Source organism: Zalophus californianus, chromosome 7, assembly GCF_009762305.2.
Source record: "Zalophus californianus isolate mZalCal1 chromosome 7, mZalCal1.pri.v2, whole genome shotgun sequence".
Taxonomy (NCBI): Eukaryota; Metazoa; Chordata; class Mammalia; order Carnivora; family Otariidae; genus Zalophus; species Zalophus californianus.
In genome coordinates this window covers 32578667-32600945 of record NC_045601.1, presented here as the reverse complement: position 1 = coordinate 32600945, position 22279 = coordinate 32578667, and positions in this window count along the sequence as shown.

Sequence of the window (22279 nt, the reverse complement as noted above, 5' to 3'; positions counted from 1 at the left end):
CTTTACCAATTGTTAATATCCTCATTTTTTCCCTAAACTTTCTGAGAGTCATCATACCCATTGACCCCCAAAACTTCAATGTATATTTCCGAAGAAATACAGCTGTAGTCTGGGTGTTTAAAGTTGGTACAATAATATTAACTCCTACAGCTGTAGTCGGGGGGTTTAATGTTTGTACAATAACATTACTTGGTTTATAGGTCTAATTCAAGTTTTCTCATATTTTCAGTAATGTCCTTGATAATATTTTCTGGGATCCAAAACAGAATTGTTCATTGCATTGCTTTCTTTCCACTTTGGTCTCTTATAATGTACAATTGTTCCTCAGCCTTTACCAAATAATGTTGACATTTTTGATGAGTCCAGGTCATTTATCTTGTAGACTGTCCCTCAAATTGGGTTTTCTTTTTTTTTTAAAGATTTATTTATTATTTATTTTGAGAGAGTGAGAATGAGAGAGAGAGAGAGTACATGAGAGGGGGGAGGGTCAGAGGGAGAAGCAGACTCCCCGCTGAGCAGGGAGCCTGATGCGGGACTCGATCCCAGGACTCCAGGATCATGACCTGAGCTGAAGGCAGTCGCTTAACCAACTGAGCCACCCAGGCACCCTCAAATTGGGTTTTCTGACATATCCTCATAATTGGATCAATGTTTTGCATTTTTGGCAGGAACACTACATCAGTGATGGTGTGTTCTCAGTGCTTCATATCAGGAAGCACAAGATGTTGTTCAATTATGCCATTGTTCCTGATGCCAAATTTGATCAGTTGGTTAAGTTGGTGTTCACCTTGCTTTCCTTCTGTAAAGATAATATTTTCCCCTTTATAATTTATAAGTTATTTGTGGGGGATATTTGAGACCCTATAAAGTCCCTGATTTTCATTAAATCACCCACTTCTTTAGTATACATTAATAACTTTTTTTAAAGATTTTACTTATTTATTGATAGAGAGAGAGAAGACAAGCAGGGGGAGCGGCAGGCAGAGAGAAGGAGGAGCAGGCTCCTCATGGAGCAGGGAGCCCGATGCGGGACTCGATCCCAGGACCCCGGGACCATGACCCGAACCAAACAACGATGTTTAATCGACTGAGCCACCCAAGCACCCCTACCTACATTAATAATTTTTGCTGATTAAATTTTTACTATGATAGTTGCAAAAAGATGATTTCTTAAACTGCCATTACTCCTTCTATGTTTATTAGCATTCTACTGTAAGGAAAAGTTTTCCCTTATGTGTTTATTTGTTCATTATTTGTTTGTTATTTGTATAGACTCAAGGGTTTTTATTCTAATGAATTAAAATACACTATAATTGTTACTTATTTTGGTACTCAGATTGCCCCAGATTTGGCCTGTGGGAGCTCCTTTAAGTAGATTCTTGTGTCCTTTGACATTATCCTCATCATTTTTAGAGCACCTCCTTACTTTCTGACATAAAAAATGTTTAGGCTCATCTTATACTTTCCCTGTGCTAACTCTGGAATCAGCCATTTCTCCAAGGAGCCCTGATTCCATTTAGTGGGTATTCATGTTGTAATTACTTCTGGAGTATCACTGCAACTATGCCCCTTTAGTCAACAAAAGTACAACCTGTATCTACATCTTCTTGTCTAGGATCTCTCTATTTGTGTCTTTACTCATATTTATAACTATGTGTACACAAAACCATGAGTCCATTGTCTGGATATACTCATCTATTCATTCACCTACTGAAAGACAGCTTGTTTGCTTCTCAGCTTGGGCAATTATGAATAAAGCTGCTATAAACATCCATATATAGGTTTTTGTGTGGGCATGAGTTTTCAGTTTCTTTGGGTAAATACCAAAGAGCTTAATTGTTGGATCATATGGTCAGACTATGTTTAGTTTTTTTAAAAAAGATTTCATTTATTTATTTGAGAGAGAGAGAATGAAGGGGGGTGGGGAGCAGAGGGAGAGGGAGAAACAGACTCCCTGCCGAATGGGGAGCTTGACACAGGGCTCGATCCCAGGACTCTGAGATCATGACCTGAGCCAAAGGCAGACACTTAACTGACTGAGCCACCCAGGCACCCCAGTTTAGTTTTGTAAGAAACTGACAGTCTTCCAAAGTGGTTCTACCATTTTGCATTCCCACAACAATACATGAAATTTCCTGTTGCTCCACATCCTTACTAACATTTGATGTTGTCAGTGTTCTGGATTTTGGCCATTCCAATAGGTGTGTAGTGGTATCTTATTATTGTTTTAATTTGCATTTCCCTGATTATATATGATGTGAAGAACCTTCACATGCTTATTTGCTATGTTCTTTGGTGAAACGTCTGTTAAGGTCTTCAACCCATGTTTTAATCAGATTGTTTTCTTATTGTTGAGTTTTAAGGGTTCTTTGTATATTTTGAATAACAGTCCTTTATCAGATGTATCTTTTGCAAATATTTTTCTCCTAGTCTGTGGCTTGTTTTCTAATTCTCTTGATATTGTTTTTTGCAGAGCAGAAGTTTTTAATTTTACTGAAGTCCAGCTTATTAATTATTTTTTTTATGGATTGTGACTAAAAAGTCATTACCAGTTTTATAGTTTTACATTTTACATTTAGGTAGATGATCTATTTTGAGTTAGTTTTTTGTAAAGGGTGTAATGTCTGTGTCTAGATTTGTTTTTCTGCATGTGGGTGTCCACTTGTTCCAGGACTGTTTATTGAAAATACTATTTTTGCTCCATTGTATTGCCTTTGCTCCTTTTTCAGAGATCATTTCACTATATTTATGTGGTCTATTTCTGGGCTCTTTACTGTTTCATTGATCTATTTGTTCTTTCACCAATACCACTCTGTCTTAATTATTCCAGCTTTATAGTAAGTCTTGAAGTCAGGTAGCAACAATCCTCCAACTCTGTTCTTCTCTTTCAATATCATATTGGCTATTCTGGGTCTTTTGCCTCTCTATAAACTTAGAATCAGTTTGTTGATATCCATAAAAGATTTGCTGGGATTTTGATTGAGATTGCATTGAATCTATAGATCAAGTAGAAGAACTAACATCCTAACAATATGGAGTCCTCCTATTCATGAACATGGACTATCTCTCCATTTATTTAATTCTTTGTTTTGTTCACCACTTTTGTAGCTTTCCTCATTTAGATCTTGTACATATTTTGTTAGATTTATACTTAAGTATGTCATTTTGGGGGTTGCCAATGTAAGTTTGGTATTGTGTTTTTATTTTCAAATTCCACTTGTTCTTTGAAGGCATAAAGAAAAGTGATTGAGGGCAACCCCTTCGGGTCCCCTCCCTCTTTGGGAACTTTGTACTATCACTTTGCTATTGCTCAATAAACCTTGCTTTGCTGCTCACCACTCTGTCTGGTCTACCTCTTCATTCTTTGAAGTGGCATGACCAAGAACTACAGACACCGATGGAGAAAAAATATCCTGCAACATTTATGGGGGCTTGTCTGGGATATCCACCATCATGAAGGACAACTAACCAATAAAGATCATCAAACTCCAAATGGTGGTGGTTCAGATGGAGCCTCATGTGGAGGTCAAACCAGACATCTACAGGGGACCCCCTGTTAGATCTGGACGAGAGGAGTGCTGACTACCGCCCCATCCAACACCCCCAACCAGCAGGAAGTAGCTAGGATATGTCATCACCCTTCTTCCCTAGCAATAGTTAGAGTTACCTCTTCAGAGGGGGGAATGATGAAGGGTAGTTGGAAGGCAGGCAGCCAGGGACAAGTCCCCTCCCCACCCCCCAAGAGGAAACCACCCTTAAAAGGATTTGACACCACCCTGGAAGGAGCCCTCCACCCTTTCCCATATGATAGATAGGTGACAAAAATCTGATTGGATGACAGGTGCAGGGAGAGTAAATCTGTTTAAAACAGTTGCCAACAAGCCCATAAAAACCGTTAGATGTAGAAACTCCGGTGGCAACCCCTTCTGGTCCCCTCCCTCCTTGGGAGCTTTGTACTATCACTTTGCTATCGCTCAATAAACCTTGCTTTGCTGCCCCCCCCCAAAAAAAAGTGATTGACCTTTGCAAATTAATCTTCTATCTTGCAACTTTAATCACTTATTGGTTCCAAGAGTTTTTTTGATTCTCTTGGATGTTCTATATAACCAATCAAAGCATCTGTGAACCAATACAGTGTTATTTCTTCCTTACCAATCTGTATACACTTAATTTCCTTTTCCTGTCTTATTACATTAGCTAGAACTTCCAGTATGATGTTGAAAAGGGGAGGGGAGAGAGGACATCCTTGCCTTGTACTTGACCTTAGTGGGAAAGTTCTGAGTTTTTCACCATTATGTATGATGTTAGTGGTAGCTTTTGTGTAGATATTCTTTACCAAGTTTAGGAAGTTCTTCTCTGTTTCTAGTTTACTCAGAGTTATTTATCATAAACTGAATTTTGTCAAATGCTTTTATTCTATTCTATTCTCTTTTTTCTGTTAATAAATATCTATCTATTGATATGATTATTAATATTTTCTTTTTTAGCCTTTTAGTGTGATAGATTACACTACTTGTTTTCCAAATGTTTAACTAGCTTTAAATCTCACTGGTCATGGAGTATAATTATTTTCATACATAGTTGGATTCAATTTGCTAATATTTTGTTGGGATTTTTGAATCTATGTTCACATGAGATATTGGTCTTTAACTTTCTTTTCTTATAATGTCTTTATCTAGTTTTGGTATTAGGGTAATGTTAGCTTCATGAAATGAGTTTGGAAGTATGCTATGTGCTTCTACCTTCTGAAAAAGATTGTAGGGAATTGGTATAAATCTTCTTTAAGTAGAATTTACCAGTGAGCCATCTAGGCCTGGTGTTTGATGTTTTAGAAAGTCATTAATTATTGATTCAATTTTTAAAATAGATATAGGTCCAGGCAGATCATCTATTTATTCTTGTGTGAGTTTCAGCAGGTTGTGTCTTTCAAAGAATTGGTCTGTTTCATCTAGGTTATCAAATTTGTGGGCTACCATAGTTTATTAAATCAATCTCCTATGTAAGAGTCCTTAGATTTTTCTAATATTTTGTAGTTACAAATATACAGCAATGAATAATCTTATGCATATGCAATTTTGTTGGAATTATGTTTTCTGGGAAAATTCCTGGAAATGGGTAAACATATATTTGGTAGTTTTATTTTCTAACACCAAAACTACTGTATTGGCACAACTTTAATTTCTAAATTGGTATATTCAGAATCCAAATTTAATGATATATAGTTTTCCTCCACCAAAAATGGAAATAATTTATGCTTTCTAAATCATGAAAGTAACACATACTCATTGTAACACTATATAAATTGTATAACTATAACTACATATATAGTTATTTTTCACTTTTGGACAATAGAACTATGTCATCTCAGGTTATGTAATTGTCTTTTCTTTTTATTCTGCTGACATAGAAATAAGTGATCAACTAACTTTTGACAAGTGCTTTCTATGTAAGTCATTATTTGATACAATAGAATTATTTGCCTTTAAATAGAGGAACCACATATTACTGCTACTTTTAGTTGTATGTACTTTGGTAGACAGGTATATTAAAGGGAGATTTTTGTCAGTTCCAATGTTACTGAATCAAGGTTTACAATTAATTTCATTTGTAGAAAGAGAACTTTTGAATCCAAGTGAGGTCCGCTAAGGTCTTGGGAGTAGACTTGGAAAGAAGGAAATTCTAAATGTTGGCTTATTTTCCAGATTTAGTTAAAATTCTGGAAGTTTATTTTCTTAATGCATTTGTTTCTTTTTTTCTTTTCTATTCTTTCCTTTTTTTTTTTTTAACCTTTCAGGGTTTTTAGCGCCATAGTTGGAATTAAGGGGGTTGAGGGTCTATTCTTCCAGAAATTCTGAGGAACAAATGAGTTTTCTGGGCAAGTAGAAGTGGATGGGTGAGATGAATGAAAGAAAGAGGTGCACCTACTGATATGTCAGACTCATCTTCAGTCACTAATTTAGCTTGAGTTTAGTATAAGAATGTTCCTCAGTGTTTGATTATTTTAGAATAAGTAAATGGAATTACTAGGAGTCTGTATTTATGCCTATAGATTGGGCTGATCTTGATGCTATAAATCCCATCTGGGTTTTGGCATTTGGGTTATTTCCAAATTATATTTGGGTTCTTTGAACATCCTCTTGCCCTGGGGCCATCTCTTTCCTTCCTCCACCTCCATCCCCACCCCTGCCTCACCACTATCCCACCACTACTACTTGTCATCTGTTTACTTTGGGAGGACTGGGCATGGGAATGGAAACAGAACATAAACTGAAACACTTTTTGAAAACACAAACAAGGCTGTTGGAAGAAACGACTTCCTTTTTACACAGCACCCTTGGCAGACCACAATCACTCCCTCAATCAGTGGACTCACGCTTGAACAAACTTCCAGACAGGAACAAACCTCAGTCTTCCAGTGACAGAGAATTTGTACAACTCTGCCTCCCAAATCCACGGGATAAAGGCAGCTGAATGATGACTAATAAAGTAGGACCGAGACTTAGAGCTATGTTACTTCTATTCTCCTACAATACTATGTTTGTCAATGTCTAAATCAAAGACTCGTAGATCTTGAAGAAATCTGAAAAGGCCAGCTAGTCCGTCGCCTAAGACTTACCCAATTCAAGAATAATGTTCTGTGTCTCTGAGGGATGAACAAAGACCTAAAAAAGTTCTCACATTTCTTGAAACTAAGAACATCTGCCTAATGATTACAACAGTGTCTTGTCTATTTAACGTGATGCTTAGGAGGTTTGCTAGTCTCCGAAGGAAATAGAAAGCACTCATTTTGAACTAACCAGGCAATTGCTTCTGCTTCACTGAAGCCTCAGTGACTCAGATTTGTGGATTGTGTCAGGTTGTTCTTTGCCTTGGGATTTGCAGGTTTGACTCCTCTATTTCCTGCCAGAACGAGTTAGTCACATGAATAGCATCCTCCATCATGGTTAGTGGTTGCCCTGATCTTTAAAACTGGCCTGCTTTTATCACAATCCCTATCCATCGGTTAGGTCCAAGAATATTTTTATAAGTTATGGTCACATAAGCAATTTAAGGGGGGACAAAAGGAACCAATGGCATGGTTAATCCTGTTGCTCTGGGATATTGGAAAGGGAAAAAATAAAAAACAAAAAACAAAAAACGGAAATGAATTGACCACAGCAGCTCAGATCAACTGGCCTTGGCAGTAGATTCATGAGTTTCTGCCAGGTTTGTGTGGATCTCATCTCAGAAAATAAGCTTATTCGACAGAGATTTCATCAAGAATCCCCTCAGATTTCAACCTCTGCCTCTTCCAGCATTTAAGCAAAGTTTTTCACACATTAAGAAAAGAAATTTAGAATCAAATCTTTAATGGATCACTTTGATACTAAATACCTTCCTCTCTTGCTGTTCCTTTGAATCTGGAACCAGCTGCCTTTCCCTAGTCATTTGGCAACATGTCTTGCCTATTCAAGATCTTCTCATTGAATCTATTTATTCAACCAACATTTATTGAGTTCTTATGCTCCAAGCACTGTTCCAGGGGTTTTAGAAAATCAATGAACAAACTTGACAAAGACCCTCGCCCTTGAGAAGTTTATATTCTAGCAAAGAAGATAAACAATAAATAATGGATACAACAGATAAGAAAATTAAATTTATATGTGTGAGGAAGTGATAAGTGCTATAAAAGAACAAACAGAAAAAGTAAATCAGGGCAAAAAGCATCAGGAAAATAGGTTGTGAGGGAAGGTTGCTGAAAATATAAAATAGGGTGGTCAGGATAGCCTTCCTTGAGAAGGTGAGATACGAGCCGACTTGAACGAAATGAAGGGTTAACCAGGCAGATTCATGGGGGAAGCTACAAAAGCACATGACTGGTGCGCTCAAGGAGCTATAGGAAGCCAGCGTGGCCGTTAGAAAAAATTTCTTGTCCTCTCAGACCTCTCTTCACTATTTCCTGGGATCCACCTTACAAAAAAAAAAAAAGAAAAAGAAAGAAAGATAAAGGAGATTATTTCTAAAGTTGCAACCAACTCAAAAAAGTGATCAGGTTTTTTTTCTTTTTGTTGTGTTTAATAGGCACTCTGGGGGCGCCTGGGTGGCTCAGACGGTTAAGCGTCTGCCTTCAGCTCAGGTCATGATTCCAGGGTTCAGGGATCGAGTCCTGCCAAATTGGGTTCCCTGCCCGGCAGGAGCCTGCTTCTCCCTCTCCCTCTGCTTACCGCTCCCTCTGCTTGTGTTCCCTCTCTCTCTGTCAAATAAATAAATAAAAATAAATAAAAAGGTGCCAGCAACCTGTGCATATAGTGCTAGCATTTGAAGAATATACTTAGTAAATGTGGAGCAATGGAGCCAATTTGTAAAACGAGCAGTACACGGAAGGGCCTGCCAAGTGCTTTGGAGAAAGCCCAGGGATCAGGAAGTACAGCTCAATGGTTAAAAGGCAGGGCCCCTGTATCATACCGCATGAACTCTGTGCGCTTCATTTTCATTGCTAAAACTGGACAGTTTAATACCTGCTGTAAAGATTTAGTGAGCTAACACATGAAACATGCTTAGAAAAGTGAAAACTGCCATTATTATACTCTGTTACTTGCTCTGAAAATTACCCTGGGACTATAGATCCCCACGTGAAAGAACTTAGTCTAGTGTTAAAAATTAGCTTGCAGGAAAATAACACATTTTTTTGAAAATATAAAACAGTCCGCACATTTTAAAATGTAATTCTTTGAACCACTATGGGTGGTACTATTACTAGACACATTATTGATTCAATAACATGGCTGGTTAGAGTCTTGGTGAAAGGCTGGCTGATGGATCTTCATTTTATTCCATCATCTCAGAACTTCTGTTGACACCATTGCTCTTTGTACCAGCGACTACCAGGGTGTCTGATTGGAAAGGGACTCAGTAAATGCTAAGTAAACTTATCTGAGCCCATTTAAACTTGTGTTAGGAAAGCGCTCTCAGCTTTGGCTGTACTAAGCTACGCTTAGAGAAACTTTACATGTAAGGATGCAAAACATGATTTTTCCTGCCATGTAGTTAAATCTCAGTGAGAATAAATTCTGCTCAGTTTTGATCTTCCTTCTTTTCTTTAGCTTTCCAGGTACCCTGTAGAGTGCCTGTCATTTACAAGACACATAGACAGCAGCCTAAGAAAATCTAACTCATAACCCACTATGCTATAATTTAATGTGCAGAGAAGTCACCATCTGCTGGTTGACAGGAAAAATTTGAGCCCAAGCCTAGTTCTGTTTAAAACCTAATGTGACCTTATAATGTAAAAGCAATCTTTTTGGATAGTGTTGGGACACTCTAGAATGAAAATATTTCATTCTCTTTTTCTCTCTTGGATGATGTCCAGGTTTAAATGGAAAAAAAAGGTGGACTTGGTGACCTTGTGGTGCTATGGGGGAGATCCCTGGCTTCCCGTTGTCCATGAGTGTGCTCTGGCTGGCATCTTCTGCACAGAGAGGTACATTCCTCTCTGCCTCGCCATGGAATTGCCCTATTGGTCCCCAGTGTTGAAATCTACCAGTGCTGAATTCCAGGTCCATCCATTCGGCTTAGGCACCTCAGCCTCTGAGTCTCTCACCACATCTTCTCCATCCAGCTGGCCTCGAAATCCAATCCCATCCCCGAGTGTGGGATTTCTTCTCCCACACAAGCTGGCTCTAAACCAGGATCCGTGCCACAGGGAAACTGAGTGGCTCAGGAAAGCGAGCTTCAGGAACTCCATCTGCTCCTCTTCTCTGTGACCCTGTCCTATTGTCTTATGTGAGCTCCAGGCATCTTCCTCCCCAGGTCCACAGTGCGAGGCCATCTTCCCCTGTACCTTCAAAAGCTCTCATGAACCTACCACATTTGGTCTGTAGCCCAACGATGTAAAAACTGATACGCACATCCAATTGCCGCCATTTTCTGTTTTCTCCTTCTTTCCACAGTCTGACGAGGCCAATAAAGAGCAACCTTTCCTCCTTCTGGATCCTCTGCACTGAAAACTCTGTGTCTTGGCAGTCAAATTAGTTCTTGAGTATGTTGAAGGGAAGATCAAGGAATTTAGATATTCATTTCCCCAAATAATAATCTGTGGTGAAAGGCCAATGTCTCTGGGCAAAGTCCTATTTTTGAATATCAGAACCCCAGTGTTGTGTTTGATATTTGCAAAAGAATGGAAACATATTAATTTCCCCCACTTCACTCTCATCCATCTTTGGGCAAGTCAGGATGAATAATTGTGCTCAGAACAAGCAAAAAGAGAAAAATCACATTAATACTTTCCCAAAAACTTTTTGAGGGGGTAGTTATTGGTTACTTTAAAGATTTACTTATTTATTTTAGAGAGAGAGAGACAGAGAGTGCCTGTGAGCAAGTGAGGGGAGGGGCAGAGGGAGAGAATCTTCCAGCCGACTCCCTGCTGAGCACAGAGCTGGCCCTGGGACTTTATCTCATGACCCATGATATCATGCCCTAAGCTGAAACCAAGAGTCAAGCTCACTCAACCCATTGAGCCACCCAGGTGCCCCGTTATTAGTTACTTTAAAATGATGCACATTGCACTTCGGGACATAAAAGATAACTGAAAATGAGGCAAGTAAGATTTTAATATTATTTCTTTAGTGTGCGGTACCTTTCTAGGAAGACTTTAAATTCCTTTATCACTTTTTTTCGAAGTATTTTTGAAATAATTATAGACTCGCAGGAAGTTGAAAAATTAGAACAAAGGGTCCAGTATATCCTTCCCCCAGCTTCCCCCAGTGGTAACATTTTACATGACTATAGTAAAATATCAAAACCGGGAAATGTCATCGTATAATACTGTTAACTAGCCTATTGGCCATATTCAGATCTCACTACTTTTTACATGCTTTTACACAATACTTCTTATTTATATTTTCACAATCTCACTTCTCTACACACTCCTGAAAGTAGGTACAGGTGCAGCAAGTGAAGTTCAGAGAATTTAGGGTACTGTTCCTCTCCCCGTGTGATGTCCCCTTCTGAAAAGTATGCTCTGAAGTGTTTTCCTTTTGTAATCTTAACTGTTCCTACCAAAGATTTGCTAAATTCGTCCTAAATATACGTGCCTCACTTGGCGAATTGTGTATATCCCTACCTAAGAGATTAACTCATTCAATTCTGTAGGACATTTTTTCGGGGATCTCTAGAGATGATAGTTGCCTGAGATTTCTGGGTAAAATTTGGAGGGTAAGATGCTGATAATGGGGAAGGATCCGGAAAAGGAGAGCCTGGGGCCATCCAGGGCAAATGCACTTCCGTCACAGATTGCTGCAGGAAAACCATATTCATCAGGTACGTCTGGGACAACCATGGAATGTGGCCACCTTACACAGGCTGGGTGCCTTTGGTTTTGAGAAGCAACACCAAATGAAGAAGTAAAATATTAAAACCTGAAATGGCAATCATCTTTACTTTAAGAATAACTTGGATAATATGCAAACATAAATTTGGAAACCTCAAAACAGCAAGGAAGAAAGTGGAAGAATTAGACTCTCTTACACTTCAAAAAGCAGTTAGGGAAAAACAGCACAGAGCGCCATAGGCTGGAAACCAGTTGTCTGGAGGTTTTAGCGGTGCCAACGAGTAGAAAAAGTTTCCATATAATTTCAATAACCAAGTAGGGTCAGAGTGACTCAAGACATGTCTGGAGTTTAGACTTACTTGATGGAAACTTTGTAGGCTGGGTTTTCCTCTTTTCCCACTCTGACTTTACAAGCCAGAGCCCACATACTTGGAAACAGTAACTAGGCAATTAGTAAATGGTTGCTGAGTGATGGTGTCAATAGTTGGAAAAAAGCTTGAATTTGGATTCATGACAGCCATCAAGGTAAGATTTCTTACTCTTATGTTATAGATAGCTTTATATTCCAACAGAACACATGACTATCGGAGTAGAAGTTTGCCGGGTACATCTAATTAAAATTCGTGTTGATCAGTCAAGTGTGTTATATAAAAGTATAGAGGAAACTGTTTTTTAGGTTTTAAAACAGTTTTCTTAAAAAATACTTGCCCTGGGAGGCTCCATGTGTCCTCAGAAGCCACTGCTATGTGCTTTCTCAGAAGGCATCCAGAAAGCTCCCAACACAGCGGGGACTTATATTCAAAGTGTCCTCGTCCCAGCACCAGGAGCTCTGGGTTGGCCAGCTCATTCTCATCAGAAGCCAAAGCTGGGGGCAAAGACAGTCCAGGAGCAGAATTGAAAGAGTCCTTGTCACTTTCATATTGTGTTTATGGATCTATGACGTTATTGCATATTTATCTACCTGGTGAAAATAATATTCTCTTACCTGCAGAATTTCACTACTACTGCCACCACACACACAGCTGCTTTGGTGGGTGAATATTTTGATAAACTACTTGGGATGGAGCATTGAAACACCCATGGGCCAGACTTCACTAACACTATTGATCTGTTTTTTTACTGTGGTGGTGATGGCTGTTGTCTGGGGAGGGCATTGCTGGTCACCCGCTTGGGTTTCTTTCTGATAACCAAGAATTCAAACCAAAGGCTGGATTTGAATGTTAAGACAACAGAATTTTTTGATTGGCAGACAAGGAAAGGGAATGTGGGACACACAGTGAAGACTAACTTTCATTAAGGTTTTCTGGGTGATATGTGGTGTAATTTCTTTTCCTCATTTCCCCTAGAAATCATCAGTAAAATTGGTATTACTTATGAATGCACTGTAGTGTTGGATTTATTTTGAGGATGTGGCAAAAAGCTGAGTTTGTCTTCAGAGTAGACACAGGATGAGAATGAGAGCCATCACAGAATTTTAGGCACATCTAGTTATTTAGACTTTCAGGCAGTGATTCATCTCATCTTAATTGGAAATGCTGTTCTGATTATCAGGTTATCTGCTGTTAATACTTTTCCTCCAAATTTAGCCTGATGAAGCAAAAAAGATGACTGTTTTCATAGGCAAGAAAACACTTACTTTCATCTATGCCTTATAATTAAATCTTTATGTCACTAACAAAAATGTAAACACATGACTCTTAATGGAGAAATAGGACCCATTTTGCAAATGGGTTATTTGGACTAACCAATCAACAGGGGGAATTTCTGATGTAGAAAGATGAATAAATAAACACTTGCACTGAATTTAAAATATTATCTTAAAAACTAAAGAATCACTTATTAATCCTTTTACAAAGCTGTAAATGCTTTCTATAAACAGAGAAATAAAGATAGGAAAAAGAAATAACACTCAAAATTGGACCAAACAGAGCAGATCACTGCTAGTATCTGTATGCATATCCTTCTAAGTGCTGCTTGTATAAGGTCGTATTTCTGTATATTGATTATTCTCTGTTTCCTACAGATAATAGTACTGTGCTAAATGCTCTATTTCATTAAACCTCTTTTTATACCAGGATATAAATGCTATCTCATTTTTGTGACTATACTTGGCTGTTTAAAGAAGTAGAAATTAATTCCTTTGAGAGTTCTACAAAAACATTATTTATTTACAGCATACAGTGTATTAAATTGGTAAGCTCCACTGTTACTTCAGTCCAGACACTGGCCTAAGTTGAAAAATTCCACAAGGAGATTTCAGGAATATAAAGAAATCCAGACCAAAACCAAACCTAATCTAGAGAAGAAAAAATTCAGGAATATCCAATGTACAGAGTTCTCTCTCTCTGTTGATTGAAATATAATAGAAAGTATCTTCATACTTGACTTATTTTCCAATATAGAAGTGCTAGGATCACCAAAGACAGAGCTGAATTGTCCCCAATAAAATATTCAAGGTGGTTGTGTTTGAACAGAAACATAATTTTGGTCATGTATTTGCCAAAGCAATTAGCATTACTTTAATTAATATAATTATTGATTGTAGTTATGGTTAAAAACATGAGTGTAGAAGACAACATAATGAAATGAAAATATGCTACAGAAAGTATTAACACTTCCTAGCTTTAACAAGCTATGTATTATTTTATCTGTATTTATTTTATGTTTAAACTTTTTTAAGACATACTGTATATTTGGGAAATGTGAAAACTTTTTTCCAAATGAAATTGTTTAAGACAAAATCTATGAAATGTGAGTCACCTGCCAGACTTCCAAGAAACCAAAGTCCTGAGTTTCCTTTACACGTGGTGATTCATTCTTCCAGGATTCTCTAGAAGGTGGGTGGCAAAGGAGAAATTAAGAGCAAACACAAGAATTAAATGATAGAATGTCTCTTATTTTACACAAGATGTTTCTCATCTGAATGCATATTCCTGGTATTTTAACCCATTTTGGGGAACTACTTGATATTTTGTTTTTTCATTTCTACTCTAAGATCTATGGTGATTCACTTGGAGATGGGAGTTATTAGGAACCACTGGGACCACTGAAGGGCTGAGTAATGAAACTTGTCATGTTCCTGAGGTTTACATTTAAGAAACAGTAGTTAGAACAATGTAACTGTACTTGAAAGACCACTTTATAAAATGTATTACAGCCCCTCCTGCCTCTTTAAACGGGCTATTTTATACATAACCAGATATTGTCCTACAGACTCTTGTTTATTATCTTGAACAGCAATACACTTAGCCCTTTGGTCAGTCTTTCTTCTTCTTCTTTTTTTAATACACTTTGTGCTTGCTTTTCAATGTGTTCTCCACTGCCACTCCTCACCCACCCCATGTCCATTATGTTCTGTCCTTTGGTTTCAGGTGATTGGTTGTCACTTCGTTCTCTGCAGTTATGTGACTGCTTAGACTCACTAAGCAGTCACTTTTCTCATTTGCATTACAGAGATTGTGTTATGGGCTGAACTGTGTTCTTCCCCAATTTATATGTTGAATTTCTAACCCCCAGTACTTCGGAATGTGACTCTACTTGGAAATAGAGTCTTTGCAAGTGTAATCAAGTTAAGATGAGGTCATTGGGGTGGGCTTAATCCAAATGACTAGAGTCCTTATAAGAAGAGAAATTTTGGACACAGAAACAGAGGGAAGAGGAAGGGAAGAAGACACAGGGAGAAGAAACCATCCATAAGCCAAGGAGAGAGTCTGAAACACATCCCTCCCTCACAGCCCCCAGCCAACCCTGCCGACACCTTATCTAGGACTTCTAGTCTCCAAACCTGTGAGAAAATAAATTTCTGTTGTTGAAGCCACCCAGTCTGTGGTACTTTGTTATGGCCACCCAGCAAACTAATACGGTTGACTTGAAAATCATGTAACCAAATTAATGAATACCATGAAAACTAACTATAAATAGACTTTGAGAGAATCCAAGAATATATTTTCTATAAGTAGCTTTTTATGAGCTTTAGACTATGAATATTGGCTATCCAAACCCTAGTTATTTTATACTGCCTTCTTAGATGCTACTATTCATTCATCCAATTATATCTGCAGTTAATGAATATTTGTTGAGCTGCACGGAACCTTGGGAATATAGTACCAGACATTACGCCAGACATGGCGTAGTGAGGTATTGGTACAGCTCCCAGGGAACTTACAGTCCTAGAGGAGACAGTCATGTAAAAAGCCTAGTTCCAATAAAGTACAACAGGTACATAGGATGTTGGTGAGGTTCAAAGGAAGAAGTGATTTATTTCACCTGGAATCTCTGTATAGAGATGGTGATTCTTGAGCACACAGAAGGGAGGAGAGGGCACTACATTTGGGGCATGCTATGGACTGAATCGTGTCACCCCCAAATTCAGATATTGTAGCCCTCAACCCCATGCCATGGTATTTGGAGATGGGGCCTTTGGGAGATAGTAGATTTAGATGAGGTCATGAGGGTGGGGTCTTTATGATGAGATTTGTGCCTTTATAAGAAGAGATACTAGAGAGCTTGCTCACTCTCTCTCTCTCCCTACTATGAGAGGATTCAGTGAGAAGGCAACCATCTATAAGCCATAAAGAAAGTCCTCACCAGAAACTGACCATGCTAACACTTTAATCTTCAACTTCTAGCCTTCAGAACTGTGGGAATATTAATTTCTATTGTTTAAACTACTCATTCTAGGGTATTTTGTTATGGCAACCCAAACTGACTAATATAGGACATGAAGCTAGGGCATAACCAAGCACTCAAAAGGAACTCATGGCTAGAGGGCTAAACTATTCATTTGTTCATTTCCTTGTTCATTCATTCATTCACTCACCTATTCATTTGTTTATTTGTTCTATAAATATTTATTGGGTGCCAGCTCTGTGTTAGGAATTGTATTAAGCCTTGGGAGTACAGTGGTGAACAAGTATTTGATCTCATAGAACTTATATTCTAATGAAAAGATAGATAATAAAATGAGCAAATAAACAAGACACTCTCAGATTGTGAAAGTGTTATCAAGAAAAGATAAAAGAATGAGATGAAGAAGGACACCTGGGTGGCTCAGTCTGTTAAGCGTCTGCCTTCGGCTCAGGTCATGATCCCAGGGTCCTGGGATCGAGCCCCATGTCATGCTCTCTGCTCAGCGGGGTGTCTGCTTCTCCCTCTGCCTGCCAATCCCCCTGCTTGTGCTCTTTCTCTCTTTCTCTGACAAATAAAAAAATAAAATCTTAAAAAAAAAAAAATGAGATGACGAGTAACCAGGCACTACTATAGACAGAATGCCCAGAGAAGTTTTCTCTGAAGAAGTAACAGTTAGCTAAGTTCTGAAAAACAAGAGTCTGACAGCCATATAAAGATCTGGGAGACAGTGTTTGTAAGTTCCAAGACAGAAAAGAGCTCTGTGTATCCAGACCAAGGCTAGTGTGGCTGGAACACAGTGAATGAGGGGAGAGATATGTAAGGAAAACTGGAGAGTTATAGAGTGGCCAGGTCATGGAAGGTTTTGTGTGCCAGGTTAAGACTTATCCAGAGACAGTCTGTCGACAACAAGGAAGCTTTGGCGACATGAAGCCAGCAATACTATGGTAAAATTTTTTGCTCACTTTGACAGCAATATTAGAGATGTGTTTGTAGGGTTGCCAGATAAATTATAGGTTCCCATCCATATTTGGGAAATATTTACACTAAAATAATATTCATCATTTATCTGAAATTCAAATTTAACTGGCCATTCTGTATTTTTATTTGCTAAATTTGACAGCCCTACCTGGAAAGCACAAGGGCAGAGATTAAGTGGCTCGTATAATTGCTCAAAGAGAGATGACAAAGGCCAAAAAAGGTAAAAAAAAAAAAAAAGTGGAGGGCTGAGTAGAGGAGAAGGGAGGTAGACCTGAGTGGATTTGGTGGTTAATGATTCTGGTGGGATATAGAAAAACCAAGATTTGAGGGAAGGAGAGGAGTGTAGAGTGAATAAGTTTTCTGACCCGGGTGGATGACATTGTCTCTTAGAGATACAAAACAAAGAGAAGATTTGGGGAAAGGAAGGAGTTAAATTTCGGAAGTGCTGAATTTAATATGCCAGTGGCCCATTCAGGTGAAAATAAACAGGAGGTAATTGGATATACAGATCCGAAAGTAAAGAGGATTCTGGTCAGAGAATTCTGGGTTCCTGATTTGTGAGTCATCGGTATGTGGTGGTCAATTATGTCTGTGAAAACGATCACATTAGAGTGAGAAGGGTCAGGATATGATAATTATGATAATTTTGATATTTAAAGGACAAGAAAAGGGAAGAGGAGCAAAAAGAGAGAAGCAATAGAATGTGTTGACACCAATGAAAAGGAAAGTTTAGAAAAGAAAGGAGTGGCTTTCCCGTTTCAGGTTGTAAGAAGGACCTGCTAACCAGAAAACATCCTGGCTAAGTCACACCTAGTATGTTGGATAAAATATGACAAACATGCTTTAAATGTGTAGCTAAATTTGCAAAAAGTAAGAGATAACCCCAGGGCCCATACACAAAGGGATAACTCAACACCGGAGTGGGGAGTATGTAAACTGGTTCTGTAGCAGCCTCGGGGGAGTTTACCAGTGTTGAGGCAGGAGCTTCATTTCCATGAAGCAGCAGGAGATGAGATCTTATAATTAAGAAAAAATTAGAAAAAAACTACATATTCATAAAGAGGCAACAGCGTAAACAAATTGTAACATGTACATACAGTAGCACGCTACTAAAATGCAATTACAATCAACTATGACTACATGTATCATTGCGGATATGTTTCCAAAACAGTGTTGGATGAATGAAGAAAATTTCAGGGTGATTCTCCAGTATTCCATTTAAAGGAAATTTTAAGAATACAAAAGATTAAATAGTGTTAATGAATACATGTATAAATAATAAAAGATGTAATCTCTATATGATATAGTCATGTCAGTGGTTACCTTCAGTGAGGAAGAGAAAGAAAAGGGGTCAAGGAGAGGCATATATGAGCTCCTATGGCATTTATAATGCTGTATTCCTTTAGTAAAAGAAAAAAATAAGAAAAGTGTTAAGATTCGTCAAACCTAGGTAACTAGTATATGGGGCTTAGAGTATGCTTGAAGTAATATAACATTTAATGAATGAAAGGAGAATTTGACATCTTATCTATAAGCTATAGAAACCAGAGGGAATTCAAGACTGCAGGATCTAGAAAAAGTTAAAATTAATAAATGACAGATGAAACCAGGACTAATCAGGAGCAGGGAGCTTTTTACTATCTAAAATTATTTTAGTTATTTTAGGTATTATGTGGCTTTCTGTGTGCAAATTTCCATTTTCATTGTTTTTACTTTTCCAATACCAATTAAATGGTGATTTCTGCTTGAGTGGAACAATTGAGCATTTACTATGCTATATATGTGGGAGAGGTTGGAGATGCTCTTAGTTTGATCAAGGACATTCCCTGATGGACAACATTGCTATGTGGTTAGACACACAGACTCGAACTAATCCCAATAAGTTACTTAACCTCCATGTAAAAATAAGGATAAAGGTGCTATTTGCCTTCATACAGGGTTGTTAGAAGAATTAAACGATTTGAGACTTATAAAGCACCTAATAAGTGCTGAGTAATATTAGATTAATAAGTAAGTTCGGCCCCTCTGAAACATCAGTTTTTACCAACTGCTGCAGACGAGCCCCTACACCAAATGCTGGCTTTTGCTCTGTTTTCTTAACACTGCACATTGCAACAATGCCTTTTCAGAAGGCCCCCGGACTCTCCATTGTTCTGGGATACTAATCTAACTCTGCTGCTGTCTTCATTTTACAAGTTTGGGATCGGGCAACAGAATGACAACCATTTACATTATCTTAGTGAAGTCTAAGAGCCCCAGGGGAGGGGCCTCCTGGCTCAGCAGTAAAACTGTCTCTTTCCTCTTCTGGCATTCTTGTAGGCCGGTGAGCTGCTATGCTAAGGACTTTATGGTACCTTCAAACACTGTTAAGGAAAATGTTGTTGGATACCATCTTTCCGGAGGACAGTGTCCCGGAAACCTTAAAACAGACGTGCTGTTTTCAGCATTGGCTGAGATCTTTGGCAAGTGCTCAAAAATGCATGAATGATTGTCGTGTGTATGATGAAGTGTGTTTATACTCAAAGAGAAAAAGCTTGGAAGAATCTGCACAAAAGTATTGATGGTAATTATCTCTGCATAGTGGTATTTTGAGTAGTTTTAATTTACCCATTTTCTTTTTGTTTGTATTTTCTAGATTTTCTTCAGTGGTTGCGAATAGCATGCACAAGAACAAAAAAGGAGGAAAAATATTTTAAAGAGGCATTTCATCAGTTTGGCTAGTTTTTGTCATCAAGTTATTTGGAAAAACAAGTTTCCATGCTTTCCAAGAGAGCTCTTGGGAAGGGGAAACCTCCTGCCACCTTCCTAGGTTCTGTGGCGGGGTCTAAGAAATAAGCTGACAGAAGATAGATTAAAAGGAGAAAAGCACACAAATTTTATTTAATATTTTTGTGTGCACATGAGTCTTCAAAATGAAATGGTGACCAAAAGAAGCCATTAGGCCCCGAAGCTTATATATTTTTTTAAACAATGAATGATAAATTGTGAGGATATGAGAAGACAAAGGGGTTTGGGCTCAGAGCAGTAAACAGTGAGGCAGTGATGAGAAAATATATGGGAGAAACTAATGGAAGACAAGAATTATTTTAGTAAGTTTGTTTGTACATTCAACTCTGGTGATAAAGAATGTTCTCTTCCTGGCACAGGGAGGACATCTTTTTCATGGCAAATTTTATGACCTGCTTTTAGGTGGGGGAGGGGCGGTTTCCTGCACCTGCTGTTGGTCAAGTGCCTTCAGCTCAAAATAATCTATATGCCAAAACAGCTTATCTCGGGGTGGCATGTTCTGACCCCTTCAGGACCATTGCTGGTCTTAGGAATGTTATGTTTGTGTCCTGATTCCACCGGTGAGGGCTACATGCCTGTGGGTTAAGTGAAGGCTGACGGTGTAAACATGAGCGCTTAGAAGCGGTACAATGGATGTTGACTTCTTCCCACCTCCCCACATTATTCTCAATGGGGAAAGAGAGTATCTATTGCACAAGGTCAAAAGTGCTTTACTATCTAAGGTCTCAGAAGGGAAAAAGGAGAGAACAGCCCTTATCTTGACCTAGTAATCAATGGTGAGCTCTCTAAACCACAATGGTTCCCTTTTGTTAAACTAATTATCTCGGTTGAAAGAATATCTTGGAACTACTCCCAACAGACAAGTCTCGGTGATGAGGAGAGGAGGTTGAAGCTTTTGGCTAACAACTCCTGCCAACAGTTCTCCTAAGGCTGTTCTCAGGCTTTTCTGGCAGATTTCCAAAGGCCACAAGCCTGAAAGAGTAAAAATAAAAAAGAACAATAAAGCATTAGATTCTCTCCTCTGTGTTTATGTTGGCCAGTCTTGACCTCTTCTTCCAGGCTGAGGCTGTGGCTGTGGCCGGGGGTGAACGAGCCAGGATAACTGATCTCACACCTAATGGTCACTGTTGTTTCTGCCCGGGGCTCCTTTCTGTTTCTAGTGGCCAGAGATTCCAGGTGCCACTAACTCACGTCCTACCTGGGATTATCCTTCTCATTAGAACACTTCCGATTAACTTTAGGCACTTATGGACCCACCCTAGGTGGAAGGAACTGGGCCAAGAAAAGCATTTCAGTGAAGGAGCAGGGCTCTGAACCTGAGAGTCACCACTTACCACTTACCAGCCAATTGTTTAAGCAGAATGTACAAGCTTCAGTCTCTGCCTTTGTAAAATGGGAATACAAATAGTACCCATTCAAGAGGTCACTGTGCAAATTAAATTCTATTGTGTCCACCTAAAATTGTCAGGAGGCAATAATTAAGCAAAGGCATTCATTTGGGATCAAAGAACTACAATTTGGGGTAATAGTGTCCCAATAGGGAGCAAAAGTCAGGGGTTTTTAAAGACGAAAAGGGAATACTTGTATACCTTGTTTACAAAGAATTCTGATTGGGGTTGGCAACAGAAAACTAATCTGGGCTAAACATAATTGGTTGCTAAGGTAGTCACTAAGCAAAAGTCTGTTCCTGTAGCAAGTTGCAGGTGTTCAGAGCAGAGTCCTTGGAGTATTTGCTGTTTGACCCAGTTTAAAAGTTCATGGTTCCATCTGGTGAAGATGTGCGTACAGCCCACTTTTTAATGGCCTCCTGGCTCTGTTTTAAAGTTCCTCGACCCAAGTGACTCTATTTTATTTCACCTTTCACACTTTCAGTGCTTGGCATGTAATAAGTATTTAATGAAAGTTAACATAAGCACAGAACAGTTTTGGGGAGCTAAGGACTGACCTGATTCTGGTTTTAGGGGTGGTGAGGAAGGACAGAAGAGTTTATGAATACAATCGGCCTCATTGGGCATGTGACCCCCCACCCACGAGGAGTCATCTAGGCAACCACTTCTTCAGTAAAAGTACTTCTCTCTGTTCCTAAATCCCAAAACATACTACTTAAAACAGCACTACCTTTCATGAAGGGGACGTTTTTGATGTCTGTTTTCTTGAATAGTGCTCAAAGTTACGCTTATAGATGTATGCCCATTAACCATAGTCTGCCGTCAGTGCAGAAATCTGCTGGGAACATTACCAGGGAAAAAGAATGCTTCTCCTTGTGCTGTCAGTTTCCTTGTAGAAGGAACATGGGGAGGCTCAGAATATTCGGGTTATTTGAGCATAGTAGGGAAAAGGGAACTATTACATACTGAAAATAAAGAAAAGCCATTTAGTCTACTTAAACTGATCACTGTAGCTGGCAGCAGCTCACTGAAAGGCAGTTTCAAAATGCGATAGCTTTCAAAGACCCTTTTCATATACTTTCTGAGGTCTCCCTGAAGGGATTCCTTTCTTTGGGAACATAGCAGGTAAGGAGGGCCTCCATAAGCCAAAATGAATTTGAAGGTAAGCCCGGTTCTTGAAGGTGTAAAA